At 34.9% G+C, this 18,558-nt stretch overlaps 1 protein-coding gene across 1 annotated transcript in view; it reads left to right on the top strand.

Annotated features, from left to right (window-relative positions):
• The first annotated feature begins 9,308 nt into the window (after nt 1-9,308).
• The window catches only part of shep (RNA binding motif single stranded interacting protein alan shepard), a 192,701-nt gene continuing 183,451 nt past the window's right edge, over nt 9,309-18,558 (top strand). The window contains exon 1 of the mRNA XM_086833937.1: nt 9,309-9,371. The gene's annotated coding sequence lies outside the window, so the exon portion shown is untranslated. The remainder of the gene's footprint in view (nt 9,372-18,558) is intronic.

Consider the following 18,558-nt stretch of genomic DNA (forward strand, 5'->3'; position numbering starts at 1 on the left):
CCATTTATTAGTTTGTGTTCCAATTTGATTCGAAATTACCAGCAATTGATGAGAGTTTCGTAAGATCTCCTTGTGAGTCCTCCTCAAATACTATCTCTCTGACCCCCCATTGGCAACATTTAATTCAATTTGAACTGGAAAAGGAAATTCCTTTTTAGCCAAAACACACACTGAGAACATGCCTGCCTGCATATGCATAAAAATCAGTAAAAGATTTTACCCATCAAATGAATTTCAATGTTGGATTGATGGTGGATGGGTGGAGGAAGTCAGTAAAACAATTTCGAAGATTTGTTACGGATTTGCACCCAACTCAATGCAAATGCAGACCAGACAATGCCAATTGCCAGTTAGAAGGAATACGAATGAAAATCAAATAAACAGAATGAATGGAATAAAATAAACTGGAATACTGAAACTGAAAATAAAAATAAAATGTACCCTCCTAATGCTAATAATGTGCAAATTTCTTTGTTGTCCTTGTTGGACTTTCAACTGCCGACTGTGTCGGTGGGCCTCGGGGCGCTAGTTAGTATTTATGTCTGTGCTGGGCTTACCAGAGACAATCGGTGGGCATTAGCAGGACATTCTTCCCCCAGGACATGGTCCTGCCAGCCAGAGCCTGTTTGTCTTAACCTTTTGCTCCGGCTGTCGTTCCAAAAAACCTTTTGCCTGATCTGCATATTTAAAATACCTCTGTCTACGCATATGTTTCTGCTCCTGCTCCTGCCTACCTGTCACCCCCCCCCCCATCTAAAAGGGCAAAAAATACAGACAAAAATATTTTGAAAAATAAAACAAACACCCCAAAAACTCAATGCAAGTGCATATATATATACATATGTCTGTGCTTTATTCCTCGGGGCTTTGTTTTAACAAATACCAAATGGATAGAGAAAATTGCCCTTTTATGTCCACTTTGGCGTTGTTTAGTCGTTCGGGAACATCTTGTGCATAGCTTAGCCTATAAATATTTCAACATTTTTCAGCAATAAATATTTTTAAATATTTAAATGCTGGACCGCAAGAGCAAAGCATACACATCCCTTTTCCTGACTCTTCCTCTCTCCATGAATGAGTATGTGTGTATATGGCTTTTGTTTTTATTATCTCTATCGCCATTTTGCTGTGATTTTCAACAATGAAGTTTAATTTTATCAAAAACTAATACCCATGCACATACCAACCAGCATTCTGGGCTTTACAAGGATATTGTTTATACACATATATGTTTGTTTTTTCAGTTAGGTTTCCCTAAAAATACCCTTTGATACGGGAAAATTGTTATGAAATTTATTGGGTTATGTAATATTCAAATTGTTTACTAAATGCCCAAAGCGAGGGGATAGGGAAAATTAGGGAAATCAGACTAGAAAAATTTGATTTATTATTTAACACCTACTGCATATATAAATTTGTTAAACTACACGATTTGTTTTAAGCCAACAATTTAATAACTATTATAGAGTACAGTAATATAAATATATATAATATAATATATATATTTAATAGAAAGTATAAATATAATCTATATAATAAAATGATTAAATTGATCTATCAAAATAATTTAATAACTATCGTTTAAACATATTTTCTTAGTAAACCAGCAAGGGGCTAGGATGAAAGAAAAACATTTAAACACTTAAAAAATTTATATTTTAAATGACATTATAATGGACGACATTTTTGGATCTTATTTAAGACAATTTGTTCACTTGAATAAAATGTTTAAATACCTGGAAATATAGCTCGTATCTTAAAATACATCCTACAAAATGTATATTGAGGAATTACATTTAAAGGTACAACAATTTTCTTTTATAAATAATTTTAAAATAAATGGTATACTTCCTTTTATTTACAATTCGTTTAAATACAATTTCATACAATTTGCAAGGTTGTTGTAATATATAAGGTTAAACAAATACAATTAAATTACAAGATAGAGTCATAACTTATTTTCTCCTTAAAAAGAAAAACTTTCACCTACTATAATATAGATTATCCTTTAACTCATGAAACCCTTTAAATATGACAGTTGACTAAATAAAAAGTACACTCTAAGCATTAAAGAACATTGACTCTTTCGTGGTGACCAAACATAAAAAAGTTTTTATTCAAATCCGCCCTGGGGTCACTCCCTCGCATCCGATTCGAGCTATTTTGTTGCAGATTTAGTTTGGTTTTCGGCTTGTCACTTTGGCATTTGCCGTAATTGCCTTTACAATGTTTGCGCACAGCTTGCAATATGCATTCTTCTCCTTGGCGTTTGCTGTTGCTATTGTTAGTGTTAGTTCTGGTAGTTAGTTGTTGCAACTATTGTTGGCCATCATTTGAGCTGCTTTCAATTAGGCAAATTTCGACTCCTGCGGCGCTGGCTTTGTTGCCTCAACTATTATGCTAACTAATTTTGTGAATTTTCACTCAATTGTTTAGCAATTTCGGGGTCAGTGCTCAAAAAATACGAGCTACCAGTAGCAAATATATATTTTCACATATCCTGTGACATTTTCCAGGCCAGTTTTACATACATACATGCATGTCCTGGCCTTTGTAATACTTCTTTTTGTACTGTTTTGTAAGCTTTTCATATTTTTGCTGATGTTTGTCTCACTTTCTTTTTGTGTATTTTGCGTAATTTTTACATTTACGAGCCATTAAAAATATTTTATTGCATTTATATTTCGCTGGCTGCTTTATGGTTTGCCCTGCTGGAGATTTTCTCGCTTCCTTGTGTGTGCGTATCCTGGGTATCCCTGATACATTGTTGTTTGCCTCGCCGCGTGTGGGAACTCCTGATGACGATGACGATGATGATGATGATGATGACGTCGTTGATTTATTTGACTCCTGTTTATGGTATGCACTCACCTCTGTATCTCCTCCACCCCTTTTTTTTGAATACCCAACGCACCCCGAGTCCTTTTGGCAACGCAACCCCCCATCTCCCTTCGACCATATTCATCGGCTGAACAACAAAGTTGCCAACCGCATTTACAGCGAAATTTTGAAAGCTTATACCCGGTTAAATGTTTTCAACTGATGTGGCCAACTCGTTTCGGCAGCTCTTTTTGGGGTTTTGTTAACTATTTGCAATATACGCGGAGGCTTAAATTACATCGAGGGTTTTTTGATAGACAAAATTTCATTTAAATTTGTAACTGGGAAATGGGATTTAAGGATTGAGAGAGTTGTACGAAATACAGCATTTCAGTGGTAGTCCGATTTTGGTAATTAGTTGATGGTAAATCGATTTGAAGTTTATATTTCATGGGTGAATATGGAATCACACTTGAGGGTGTATTCATTGGTAAATTCGTGTGCTAATTCATGACTGAATTTATAAGTAAATTAATTGGGAAATTAATAGGTGAATTAATGAATAAATTAATGGGTGAATTAATGGTTGAATTCAAAAGAGAATTAATGAGTGTATCATTAGGTAAATTTTGGGGGTGAATTCATGATTGAATTTTTGATGAATTCATTGGTAAATTCGTTGTTAATGGAATAATTAATGGGTGATATCTGTAGTGAATTCATGAACAAATTCAAAGCTAAATTGTACTTATGTACTGATGTACTAAATATTTATTAAATTCCCTATTCTTAAGCTCCTTTTTCAGTTTGTACTCTTAACTTATTTTAAAATCGTAATCAATCCTCAATACTGAACATTCATAAAAATAGCATATACCTCGTAAATATATCATCTCTAGCACCATTCAAAATCCCTAAATATTTCCCATTTCAAAAATTGTCACTACAAAATAACCCCAAACAGAATCGAATATGCAGGAAGTGAATCCAGGATCTGAGACTCTCAGGTTCGGTTAAAGCCACACAGGATATGTGTGTGAGAGAGAGAGCTGGCTGGCGGGGGGTGTTTGTGTGCGTGTGGCTTACTTGTTTATGGGTATTTGGGTTAGAAGCTCAAGTGTTTTGTTATTGAGTAAACATGTAATAAATACCGTTATACAAAATACGTGTACATGTTCGTGTTTCATGCAGCGGCAAGAGCGACTCGTCTGTGTTTGCATAGCAGGAAAAGAGTGTGGAAAAACGCCGAGTGTGTGTGTGTGTGTGTGTGTGTGTATGGTGAAATCCTTTTACTAAATACAAACTACGTACATGCGTCTCATGTTTCAGCATCATAAAAAACGCTGTTTGGCTTATGAGCTGAGGTGTGAGTTGGCGACGCCATCATCCTTTCGGGTTATGTTGCCATATTTAAAAATGCCCGAAAGGCTAAAAGCTTGAAGCTTTTGAAATGTGCTCCTAGGACTGGAAAATTAATGAAGGTAAAACTGGCTTTGTGGGACCAATGAAAACGTAAGTTTCATGCTTAACTAATCCCCCGCTGGAGGGATTAAAGTTTTTGGCTGTAACCTCTAAGAGTAAATAAATAAAGAAAGGAGAAGGTTCTTTGCTTCTTGAGACTATTTAAGGATATATAAGACATTTTTAACAGTTCTTCTGGACTTTTCTAGTGTCTCTAACATACATTTTAAAATGAAAAATAAAGAAGTCTGCTTTTATCTTTCAAAGTAATTAATTTTAATTATAAATCCATTTATATTACTTTTAACTATGCTTCATCAAAAAATCTGTATACCAGCCATAATGAATTATTGCATTCTTTTAAATGTTCTATTTCCTAGTTTTTTATTTGCTTTGCAGCTTTTGCCTCTCTCCCCCAGGTGCATAATTTAAATAATTCAGTTTAATTACTGTTGGTAAATTACTGTACACATTAGACAAATATAAACAGCAACAATAAAGCGATGGCATAGAAAACCTTCAATGGCGCACATATGTCAATAGAAGGATGTCCTTTTGTTTGCCCAGAAGCGTCACATAAATTAATTATGCAGAACATTTATTAATTGTCAGGAACAATTGAATGCAGTTAGAGGTAATACAATACACATAAGAGCTGAAAGAGGGAGTGAGGAGGCTGCAAATCAAATGAAATCAATTATGGGTAAAGTCAACTCGGACTGAATGACAAATTGAATTTAATTGCCAGTCGACGTGGCAGAAATGTTTGCCTTTTACGCTTATTCTTTTTTTGGAAAAGGTTGCACACTTTTTTCTCCTCTTTTTTTTTTTTTTTTTGTTGCCTTAAATTGGTGTTTGCCCGACACTTGACACACTTGACAATGACTCCGCATTCGCTTGGCTTCTCTCTTGGCTTCAGACTTTTGCCTCCATCCGCCCCGTGGGCCCAAAAGCGCAGCACTCAGCACTGAAAATGTTTGCCGTTTAGGCCAGCACTTACGTAGCAGTTGTGGGATGGAAATGGTGGAGGGGGGATGCTGGAAAGGTCCTGGCCTCCTGCAACAGTGTTGCCAGAAAATAGGAAAAGATGAAGCAATAAATTTGGGTGAAATAGAAGATAAACTGATGAAGTTTTATATAATATTGCAAGGGAAATAAGCAATAGAATTAATCCTTAATTCCGATTTTGTTTTAAATATTTACATGCTTAGTTTGTGCTCTTTTCTCACTTTAAAAGAAGATGGATCCTTTTGGAATAAGGACAAATCGACAGCACTGTCCTGCATATCTGTGCTGTCATCTGTGGACTCGTTTGGAGCCGGCGTCCATTCGGTGCGATAGCGTTCCATACCATAGCCATGCTGGTCTCTGGCAAACTCATCAGCATTCAACGTTATTGTCACTGAAAAATACACACAATTATCGTTACAAATTGCTGTTAACTCTCACATGCACACTCCTCGTTGGGGGTTGGTGGGTGGCAAAATGTTAACATTTCCACGCCCCCTGCCCGCCTGCATTTTCATTTTCTTTCTCTCTCGGTTTCTTTTTTCCTCTTTTTTTTTGGTGTCAATGGAAAGTGCTATTGAAAGTGCATGCATGTGGGCGACCCATTCACATGGACATAGCGGCGAGCGGCAAGGAATAAGTGTGTCGGAAGTTGCCCTCAAGCCATGCGGATTGCACATTGTTGATGATGATGCTGCTGCTGCCGCTGCTGATTCCGATGCTTATTCCGATGCTGATTCCGATGCCGATGCCTAGCAAGGATCCCAAGGTTCCTATGGCTCCTATGGATCCTTCTCCTCTCTTTGGCTTTGGCTTTGACAATTGAAAAATGCCGAATGCGGAATGGCCAAGATGGCCAGGCATGCAAATGCATATATGTATGGCCATCCATCAGGCTCGCCTTCGTCAAACTGGAACTCAATTATTCAAAGTGATTCAGCACACACACCTCTAATGAGTTCATTTCGAGTTTATGACGCCGGCGCGGCGTTAAGTACATTCTTGCGCTTTCGGCTCCAACTACTAATTTGCATTTCATTTGCCATTGCTCAGGTTGAGTCATAAAAGGTAAAAACAAAAAAAAAAGAAGGAAAATGAGGCCGCACGGAGAAAAAAATTATCTTTATATATTATATTATCATTTATATATAATTTATAATTGGCTCTATCAACTCTCTATCTTTAAAATTTATATCCTCCGACTAAAAAACCTGAAATTAGAGCCTTTTATAAATTTCCCAAGAAACTTGAATTTTTTCCGTATTTCCCTTTATTTAAATAAACTATTTTAGTTAAATTTTCCTTGCTGCTTTTATAAAAATCACAAAATATATTTCTCTCTGCAGAAAGAGAAAAAGAACCGGCATAAAGCTGGCACTAAAATCATTAACGAAGAAAAGAAACTCTAATGGCGCACTGATGAGGTGTCTTTGTCTGCGTGTTGTCCTTGTATGTGTGTGTGTGTGTGCCAAGGATGAATATTCAAAGAAATGCATTCAAATCAAGGCAAACAGTTCATAAATTGGCGCAACTACAAAGTGAAATTTAAGTTTTTATTAGCACAAAATGTGTAGCATACTTTTATGGGCCATCAAAATGAGGTCAACATTAAATCCCCGCATTTTCTCGTGTATTTGCGACCATTCAATGGGAATTTTTTAAATCAAAGGCAATCGTTTCATAATGCTGATGGTGCTGCTAGCTGATTTTTCAATATTTGCATGTACACCATATACATTTTATTAAATATTTTTATTTGTCCAACACTCTTGTTTATTTGTGTGTCAAAATTCATTTGCTTTCGTGTCGCATTGCAGTGCGTGTGCACCTGTACCACTATATATGTATGTATATCCCTTAGGTTTTTTCTATCATATTTACACCAGAGTCCTGTTTGCTGTCCATATCAATGGCAAATATCACACGAAACGGACCTGCAATCGTGTCAGGTCCAGACCACCATTGAGGCAAAAGAATTAATATAAAAAATTAACACAAGTGTGGCATAAAAAGCATAAAGAAAATAATAATAATATTAGCATAGAGTTAAAGTATAAAACAAAACAAAAAAATACGAGTGGACTGCGGGCTATCAGCCACGCTCGGGCTACAAAATTTAATAAGCCCCGGCAACCCTTATTATAAATTTATTTATGTTTATGTTGGCCCAGGTAGATTCTCTGGCCTCCTCAGTCTCACTTACTGTTTGCCGTGACAGCCGCCAGCTGCGACAAAGACACATGAACATTTGAGTACTTTTGGGGGCTCCTGTCCTGGTTCCATGTCCTCCAACCACACCCTCGCACACATCCTTGATGCCAACTGCAAATGGGAGCTGACAAGTTGGCTAAGGTTTCTTTTGGAAAGTTTTGATTCTATATTATATATCTTATATATATTGTATATTTATATTTTTTATTTATCATAAACTATATGCTCTATAAAATATATTTCATTTATGATTGTTTATTTAATTGCTATATTAATGTGTGCTTAAAGGGAATAAATATATTTAAACACCTAAAAAAGTAATGGTTAGACTTTAGAATAGGGTTTTAATAATAGTTTGAGCCAATTATTCTCAGAATTTATTTTTTTTTTTTAATTATATATGAACTTTGTAATTTTTATATACATCTTTCTTCTTACTATTCAAATCCAATTAATACTTTTGATTTTTAAAATGAAGGATTTGAAATGTTAAATCAAGTACAGTGTGGTATAGCTGGATTGTAAACTAAGGCCTTAATAATATTTTAAACCCTTGATGTGTGCGATTTTTAAATGTTATATAAAACTTTTTAATTAACTCTCTTTTGAACTATATAATATAAAATAATAAAAAACCCTTTAATTTATTAATAACTCTCTTCAAAACACTCTCTAACTATACATTTAGGTCTTCTCTTTGGAATTCTAAATATTCAAAAAGCTTTCTTTCACCTATCCTAAGAGGATACATCAAAGTACCCTTAATAAATATTAAAATCAAAGAGTAAACAGAAGAAATACCCATAAAAATTTCTATATTTCCCTTTTACTTCTTTAATATTTTCTTCTTTAATTTCAAATGTTTTAAAATTCCCTTAAAAAAAATCTGCCTGCACTGGTGGCAAACTCCTCTTTGCCTCGGCTTTTGTCAAAATATATGATGCTCATATGTTAGCCGGCACTCAACGTGTGCCGCATTATTCACTCATCAGCAGCCCTCAGCATGCCCATCATCATTATCATTGTTCTTCCCTGTTGTTCCTTGGTCTCTCTTACTGCTCCTGCTGCTCGTTGTGTTGTGGTTGTGATGGTGGTGGTGGTGGTGGTGGTCCACCCTACACAGCCTCCACCTCATCTCTTTGGTCCTTGATAGTGCCACTGGTTGTAGTAGCATTTTTCTCTCCCCGCCAAAAAACCGCCTACTGTCTCTTTGTCAGTTCCATGCACTGCAAAAGTGTTTTAAAGTAGACTTTACTTTGTTGCGGTTGGCTTCCTTTATATTTATTTCGGATTTTTTATGTTTTTTTCGGGGGGTTCCTTTTTCGAGAGAGAGGCTTGACAAAGTGCAAAGGCAGCGGGGGTAAGGGAAAATAAAACGAATATTTAAATAAATGAATTTAAAGATGTGGGCAGAAGGCTATGATTCACAGGGATTTAAATCTGAGAGGAATAATTAATTACCTTGAAGCTTCAAGAGATTATGGAGATTGTAAAATCTTAAATCATAAAGAGGTTAACTGCTTAAATTTTTGCTAAATGTTTTCACAATATTAAATTATAGAATTTACAAATTCATGTATTTCTTTATAGTTATATTTTTAAGTTCCTTAATTTGTAGAAAAATTCTGCTACCAATAACTTATATTAAACAACTTTACTTTACTTACTTATTTATTTAAAAAATACTGCTTATTCTTTTTAAATTTCTTTGTATCTCTTTCAGGATTTCGTTTATTATTTTTCCAACTCAAAAGCTCAACCTGCACAATCTCTTCTTCTGCTGATGTCAGCTAATTATTAGCTATTCCCTGAATCATTTTCATCTGAAATCTTCGAGTGTCATCTTTTAATTAGAGCCTGCTGCCCCAACTGTAAGTATTTTTTCTTATTCACTGCTATTTGGTTTCATAATTTCCCTGCACTTTTCTTTATTCTCTCCCCATCATCTTGCTTTGTATTTACTTCAAATTTTCTCATTTTTTTATTTCTGGGAAAGCAAAACTAATTTCTGTTGCTGACAACCATTTAAATTCAATTTCTGCCAAGGGGCCACCGAGGCGGGAATAAGAAAAGGAACCCTCCAAGATTATCTTGAAGCCGGGGAGGGTATAGGGAGATATATAGCCAGGAAGCACATCATACATATATGATTATCCAAGCTTTATTTATGCTGGCTTGGCTCTTCTCTGGGTTCTTGGTTCTAGGTTGTAGGTTGTAGATTTTTGTTTTGTATTTTTACCTTTTTCCCTGGCAGTTCACATCCATCGTCGTTACCCTTTAACCGCCTGATGCTATTTTCCATCATCATCCTTCCGATGGCAACAGATGTTTTGGGTTTGCTCCTTTGGATTTTCTTTTTTTTGTGCTCTCCTTTTGGTGAAATATAATTTGTTGATCCTGCCCACATCTATGGGTTTGTGAGTGTGTCCTTTTGGCTCGCCGCCGCCGCTGCTTGGCTTATCCCTTTCGTCCTTCGCCCCTTTTCCGCGTGTGTGGCGCATTATTAAAAACTACTTAAAAAAGCCTTACTGCAAGGCAGGAGATTTGGCAGCAAAAAAATACATACAGCAAAATGTCAGAGGGACTAGAAAATGAAAAACAAACACATTTGTTTCGCTCGACGGTTCTTGAAAGCCGAGCGAGCAGCTGGCGTCAATGTTTGAATGACTGCATGAATGATTGAACGAGCGATGGGCTGTGTTACCAAACATTCGCTTGCCAAATTGCGCACAGTCGCCCGTTCAAGATCCTGTATCCTGTTCGGTCCGGTCCTGTCCGTTTGGCCGTCCTGAAATGAGCCAAAAGCTGCGGGTCAGCGAGGCCATATTTGTTTTAACAAACCAACAGTAACATTACTTTGAAGTAATGTATAGTTTAATGGTGACGAAGCTTAGGATACCCTAAGGAAAGTGTTAGTTCAATGCATTATACATTTGGTTAGTACATTATAATATTAAAAAAGTTATTTTAACTTTTTATTTGAATATTTTTGTAAATGTTCTTCTTATAAAATGTTTGATGATTTTTAAAATGTTTGATAGCTTTGCTAAGGTCTAATGATTTAAAAGTAAGTTTTGGATATTTCCAATTATTTTAAAATTCATATAGCTATAATGCGTAGCTGTTTTAAAATAATTTAGTAAACTTTATAAACATTTTATAGTCACAGAAATAATGTGTTGTATATATTTATTAAAGTATATAAGTATTTAAGAAATACCTCTTGGAAAAGTCTAGCCCAGTGAATAAATCTAAAACCAACCAAAAATGCCGCTTTGTTTAGAATGTCCACTCTTTGCAAGGATATATATACTACATATACACATATATATCCGTGGTATTTCTATCTAAAAAAGGATGCAAATCCTGACAAACAAACTACCAAAAATATGTTTGCCGACTGAGTAAAATTTCTGTTGCCATGCGGCGACTTTTCTTTAGCTTTAGTTTATATATATTTTTTTGTTCCTCATACTTTTACCACTAAAATACGTATGAAAAATATTTACAAAATGTCCGCTGCTCTCTTCTTCTCTCTTTCCCAGCGGTTTCTTTGCTCCTTTATTTATTTATTCTCTTTTTTTTTTGGCTGGCAAACAATTTGGCGCCAATGAAAAGGAGTAGAGTTTGAGGCAGGACGAAGAAGAAGTCAAGCGGAGGATGCTGTGGCGCATTTCAAAGTTTAACACGTTTTGGTAATTTCATCAAGGACATGTGGATAATACAGTTGGCCCCTCCAAAAAACAAACAGTTGAGGAGGGTTAAACAATATTAAAGCTGATCTCGAGATTAAAGAGCCCCCCATTAGTGTTTGTTTTTGGGGAGAAGCTTTTAGTAGATGAAACTTGAAAGAATTACATACTAAAAGTGGTTTTTGTGAAGTCAGTTTGGGATATGCGGAACAAGATTTTCGAGAATAACTGAAAAGTAAGAAGATGCCTTTAGAAATATGCTAAAAAATAATGACAGCTATTATTATTATTATTGTTGAAAATGTCTCAAAGATAGTCATACTGATGGTTAGAAGTATAGATTTAGAATTGGCAATACACTTTGAAGAGATTATTTTAAATCTATTATATATTAAAATAATTTAAAAGACCATGAAATAGTATGTATTAAAATAATTTAAAAGACGATGATCTATAATTTTTATGTGAATTTGATTAGTTTAAATATAATTTGTACTTCAAAATTAAACTACGCTTTTGATTATACCAATTCCCTTTAAATAGTCCCTTTCTTTTTCTGAATTTTCCCAATTAAATTGCTTTAATTTCAAAAGCCCAACTAAATGAAAAAGAAGACTTAGGTAGATACACTGGCGTTTAAGAATGTAATTCTTCAAAGCATAGAACAAGTCGCAATAAAACCCACTTCCTAGGTATCAAAACTACTGGCAACCTAATACCACTTTTATGCCACCCATTGGCAGGCCACAGGACTCAATGGGCAACCCTTTGCCAGTCATGGCACAAATCGCATTAGGATCGGACTGTCTCCAAAGGACACACTTCCTTCCCCTCTCTTCCCTCCCTCTCTCCCCTCACTCTGTGTGTCTCCTTAAACCCATCCAATCGGTTGACCAGGACGCTAAGCATCCTCGATGGCAGCTGGCATTGGGGGTTCAAATGCGAAATACAATTTCCTCAACCAATAACGGAAACGTTCATCAATGACCATTTTGGCACTTTCGGTTTCAGGCCAGCTTCGAGTTCATTGGGGCCAAATCAAGTGAGGAATCGCCGTTCGCCATTCGGTCAGTCACCATGGGCGCAGGACATTCAGCACTCACCCAGGACTCACATGCACATCAGACAAAAGTCAGTTGAAATCAACTGGACTTCCAACCGCAAGCAATCGGCAGAAAGAAAGCAAAAACGAAAAAAAAAACCGAAAAGGATCAGGACCAAGTGCACTGCGGAAGTAAAACTGGAAAATTTAATTATCACATACACACACGCATTTGGAGAGGGGGTGGAAGAGGCAGGGGGAATGGGGGTAGAAGGATATGCGGATGCAGACAGACTGATGCCATGTTCCTGTGAATTGTCAATGTCAGAGTTGCTTGTTCTGCTGCTGTAGCTGCTCCTGCCTTTGTTGGTTTTGTTAGCGTTGCAAGCCAAGCAGAAACCGAAGTCGAAGCCTTGAATGTGTCGCCTTCCCTGTCTGCCTTTACAGCTGCACTGAGAGAAAAAAAATATAGGGAAAATTTCGTATTATTTTAGGGCTCTTTTATGGGGTCGTGGAGTATATGAAAAGTCTCTAAATCAGTCTGCATATAGGTTACAAGTTAGGGATTAAGGCACACGGATTATTTTTTAGAAAAGTGATGGTCTTGATTTAACTATTTTATGGATAGATAAGTCCTTTAAAAATTATTTAATTTAACGCTAAAAAAACCAAAAACTATTAAATGGATAAATAAGTCCTTTAAGAATTCTTCAAACAAAGTTTTCCTTATAAAATATATACAGTTTTCAATTAAACCACAGACATATAATTAGAAATATATGAAAAAACATAATAGGAGGATTTATTAGAAACAAATTTCTTAAGTAAAAACCCATTTAATATAATGACTTCTTAGCTATAAATGTGAAAAAATCTATACTAAAAATAGGAAATACAAAGACATTGCCTTTAATTATAAAACTAATACCTTTGTTGATAAAACATAAAACATTTTTAAGGTTATAAACTACAATATGATTTTTCTCATATATTTTTTCTGATAACTCACAACTTTTTAAAATATTTTAAGACCTATTCAAGTCCTTAAATTGTTTGTACAACAACCTTCAATATTTTTAAGGTGTATACCATTGCTATCTGGGTATCTGGATTTCGGTTAGCCTTCAGTCGCGTGCGGTTTGTGTATCAGCCATCTCCACCAGCCCCCTCGGATTTTGCCACCACCGAGCTCTATCATGGCCGTTTCTTGTCTTTGCGGTTCTCGTTGTTCACAGAGTATGATGTCAACTTGTGACAGCTGCTGCTCTTCAGGCCTCCTGCTCGTCCTGCTCGTCCTGCTCGTCCTTCTCCTCCTCCTTAACCTCCTTTACATCCTCCGCCTGCGCCCTAGTTCATGGCAGGCCGTACTCCTACGGATTCTGGCTATGCCCAGAGGCATATTATAAAAAGGAACGATGAGCAATTAAAGCCATGCGTGTCCAGTTCTTACCAAAAACTCGCCAAGGATGTTGAAAACACAGTTTTTAATTAAAATATAAATTTTGATGGCGAAGAATAAAGAGATTTTTATTGAAGTTCTTCTGGACCACTAAACTATAGCGACCACATGGCGTATGAGTAATATTCTTTGGCGGTCAGCGAAATGGAGGAGTTTAGACATTGAGCTTAGGAAAGTTTTGAAATGCTTTTAGTAAAATTTTAAGGTTATATAGTTCTGAATTATGAAAGTATTGTGATAGAGAAAACAATAATGCTTCACATGGAAAATTTTAATGAATTATTGAATAAGAATATTTTAAGATGAAATTAAATTTATAAAGATCCCTTAAATGCAAATTTATTTGCTTAATAAGCACCTTCTAATCCATTTCCTTTTTACTTGATTTTCTAACAAAAATGGAGTCCACATGGCGTATGTGTAATATTCTTTGGCGGTCAGTGTGTTTAGACTTTAGTCTTAGGAATAATTCGAAATACTTTTGATAACATTTGAAGTAATATATTTCAGAATTATTAAAGTATTGTTATATAGAAAATAATTATGCTTCACATGGAAAATTTTAATAAATTATTAAATAATAATAATTCATGAAGATATTTCATTAAAGAAATTACAGACTAAAATTACAAATTTAAAGAAATCTTTCGTATAAAAATGCATTTACTAAATAAAATACTTAATTCCATTTCGTTTTGACTTTTATTTTGTAACAAAAATTGATACCACATGGCGTATGAGTAATATTCTTTAGCGTTTAACGAAGGGGAAGTTTAGACTTCAGGCTCAGGAGTGCTTACAAATATTTTTGGTAACATTTTGAGGTAAAGATTTTTGAATTTTTAGAGTATTGAGATATAGAAATAATAAGAATTCATATTGGAAATATTAAATTAATTATTAAATACTGACATTTCATAATGGAAGTATGGGAATGCTGGCTTGTAGAATATTAAAAGATTAAATAAGAGGTCCTTATAAATAAATTTATTTACGAAGTAAGCTCAATATGTTTCCTTTCCTTGGTAATTTTTTTGTAAAAAAATACTGCGACCACGTGGCGTATGAGTAATATGAGTCATTGTGCAGTGTCTAAACTTAAGCTTAGGATTGCTTTCAAAAAGTGTAGATAATATATTTTTAAATTCCAAACAGTAATGCAATATAATTTATAATATAATTTCCTTTTCAATATATTTCATAAACATAAATGGTTTAGGTAAGAGGACTCATTATATACAAATTACTTTCTAAGTAAACTCCTTCTAATACGAAAACCAATGGTGGTAACAAACCTCCATTTTCCATTTCTCTAAATGCCTTTTTTTGCGCTTTCAATTATTTCCATTCCAGCCTGCCATTCATAATTATTTTTAGCTGTGCCTGCACTCCTGCCTAACACATTTAACAGGCCAGCGAAAACTTTGGCCATAATTAAAACTAAAAGGCGAAAATTTTCTTTTTATTCAAATGCTCGGGGGACTGGCAGGGGCGGGACAGAGCAGAGGCAGGGAAGGATTTTCTCCAGGCAACAGTCGGTCTCTAAGTGCAGCTGACAACAATTGCATTGGAGGATATGGCAGGACGATGGGACGATGAGGGTACTGGTGGAGGCATAAAACACACAAAAGGCGACCAAAAATTATTCAACAAGCGGCGGCGGCGAAAAAGAGACATGGGCAGGACATGCCGCCATTTCTAGCTGGTATCCTTTGTTGTGCGCTTTTGTGTTTTAATAAGTTTTGAATTTCACTACAAGCGCGTAACTTCAAATCTCAGTGCCCTGCCTCTTATCCCGGTTCTCCCCGCTTTTCCTTTTTGCCTTTTGCCAGTCCTTTCTTTTCGTGCATTTCCATTCTTTTATACAACCTTTTTTTTTGTATGTGCTAAACCCTGTCAGAGGGTCTGCAAATTGTGCTTATGAATTTTCAAAAGCATAAAAAAGTGATTCTTCACCCCGGGAAAGTGGGTTATATGCTCGACACCTTTTTGTATTCTTTTTTTTTTGGAAAATAAGAATGTTTTCCTATTTTAAATGCTGACTGAAATCAGTCTTTTGCGATGATATATATTGTGTTTTATATTTTGTGGAGTTCTTACTGGTAATTACGAGGCTCCTTAAATTTGTTTATTTAAGTAAAAACATGAACATAGAGTAGGGACATTTTGCAAAGATATTATTTTGTAGCATACATGATTAAAATAATTTGTTTTATTACCAATTTCTTAACAATTACAAATAAAATTTAAAATTCAGAGGGAAAGAAAATATTAAACAAAAAGTCCAAGCATTTTAGGACTCAAATTGCAAATTGCTAAGTTGCTGATTTAAAAACTAATCTCCTCTTTATATTTGTAAAAATGATCTCTAAATATTATGCAAATTCCTAACTTAACAGGTTTCACTATTGTTTCTTAAATCTGTCAATAAAAATATTTAAACAATTAGGAAAAGTTAGGAAATCAATCAATCAAAGTAATATGTTATACCATACTCTACGATATATAATTTAATAGATTGCAAATCAAATTACACAATGATCCCCTGGAGAATCCTTTCAATTCTTTTTCTATTCAAGGATCCTTCAAGCATCCCTTCCTCGAGGGTCATTCTTGCCCATGGCCTTTTTCCGGCCGCGTGTGTTTTCTTTTTTAATTTTCTGTTTTTGCCACAAAACGAAACGAAGCTGAAACCAATAATTAATACCCAAACTCGTTTTTCGTTTATTATCCTTCGTTGCTGGCATTTTCTTTTGGCTATTTCTCGTTCCACGAGCATTTTAGCGGCTAAAGCTTCGTTAGTTGAAGCTGGAAAACTCGGAAAACTCGCAAACACTCACACACACTCATACATACCCACACACACTCACTCGAACATTTGAATTGCACTCGTTTTAGCCTTGTGCCATGTATCTTCAGTTTTATTTTCCCTGCTGTTTGTTTTGTATTTTCCATTTTACTTGTTGTTTCTTGGTTCTGGTTTCGAATTATTTTTCTCGTTTTTTCAGTATTTCGTTTTCTGTTTTTTTTTCTATTTAAATTTTTTGCCATTTTTCGTTGTTGTTTTCGTAGTTTAGCCGTTGCGCTGCCGTTGATAACTTTGTTTTATAGACATTTGTTCTCGCCGCTGTTACCTAGCGACCCAAATACCCCGTTCAATAGCTTTGTCCTTTGGCCATCCTCTTCACCGATTTTCCTGCTGCTCTTTTTATGGCTTTCCCTCACTGTTGGTTTCTTGTGGATTTCCTTTTTTTCTATTTTTGTTCGTTGCTCTTTTGGTTTACGTTTCTATTTTTCACGTTTGGTTTTTTGGCCCAGCACAAATCTTCTGTTGGTTTTTAGAAGCCACGGGGGCTGTGGGAGCATTTGGGGGAATTGGGCAAACAAAAGGGTAAAGATTGTATAACATGAGATGGGCCTTGTCACTAAAGGTTTTTTTTTAGTGCGGGTACAATTTTAAATTTTGAAAATTTGGGGAAAATTTCAATTTTATGTTCAAATTTTAAGTGGGGAGAAATTTAAATGGAAATTTTAAAAGGTATAATAAATTTAATTACGTAGCAATAACAGATGAAAGTATATATCTTACCTAGAAATTGAAATTCTAGAGCTGGTTTTTTAATATAAAGCTCATAAAATAATTAAAAATTATTCTTTTGTGAATGGTTTTTTAATAAATTATATAAACTATAAAAATTCACTTTTTAAAATCCATTTATTCCATCCACAATAGAAAGTCTTCTCTAACCTTTTTTTATTTTAAACATATAAAAGTAAATAAGGGTAAGGATTTTCAACAATTTATATAAAATATAGAAAGTCATTGTAAAACATTTATTCTATATAAAACAGAAAGTCTTTTTTAACCTTTTTCTACTCTAAAAATAAATAAGTATATAAATTACGCAAATTAGTAACTTAAACATATAAAAACAGACATTTTCTAAATAAAACTTTAATATTAAATATACCATTTTCCTTAAACCCTACCGTTAACAATCTCGTCAGTATTTCATTCCACTAATTGATCAGAGTCCAAGGACTCTAGCCCCATGGCGATGGGGTTGGTCACAGAGTGTTAACGAATCCTTGAAGCCACCCACTTGAAATGCCACGAAATGCCTTCAACCTGACTGTTGTTGCCTTTGGCAACTTAAGAACCTTAAAAGGATTTCACAATGATGAAATTATGTGAAAGCGAATGGAAGGTGGAGGAGGTGAGTGAGGGGTTTGGATTGGGTCTAAATTGCATAAGAACTTGACTGAGGGTGAGGGATAAAGGGAGAGCTAAGCCCATGATGGAGTTTACTTTTCCAGTGATTTACAATTGTGCAGTGAACTTTTCCATCCCTTTTTTGATTTTCTTTCCTTTTTTTTTTTACTTACTTTCACCCAAGCTCTTTCATATGTCAGGGAGCTGGACAACAAAGCTGCTTCTGGTTGGACTCCTCCTTGTCGTTGCCATTGCTCTGGCTGTTGGCCTTTAATTCTTATCAAATTGCCGTAGAGCTAAAGGCGCTTATCAGCTTCAGCAAGTCCAAGCATACATAGAGCCGGAGATGCACTGGGAAAAAAACGAACAATTTTATTTTTGTTACCATGAATGTTTAGTAAAGTTTATAAAGTTTAATAATCTTTATACCATGAATATAACAACAATTTAAGGTATAAGGTTTATTAAACTATTTATGGATGCATTTTTAAATGATTTCAAATTTAAAGTCATGTTTTTGGAGTACCACTATTATATAGTATGCTAAATAAATTGATAATATTTTAAAGTTCCTTAAAAGTATGATATAATATTATGTTTTGTATAAATAGAAAACATTTGCAATGATTTTTGGAAAATGAAATATTAAATT

The sequence above is a fragment of the Drosophila serrata genome, unplaced genomic scaffold, assembly GCF_035046125.1.
Source record: "Drosophila serrata isolate PLE 108 unplaced genomic scaffold, ASM3504612v1 contig_272, whole genome shotgun sequence".
NCBI classification, from domain to species: Eukaryota; Metazoa; Arthropoda; class Insecta; order Diptera; family Drosophilidae; genus Drosophila; species Drosophila serrata.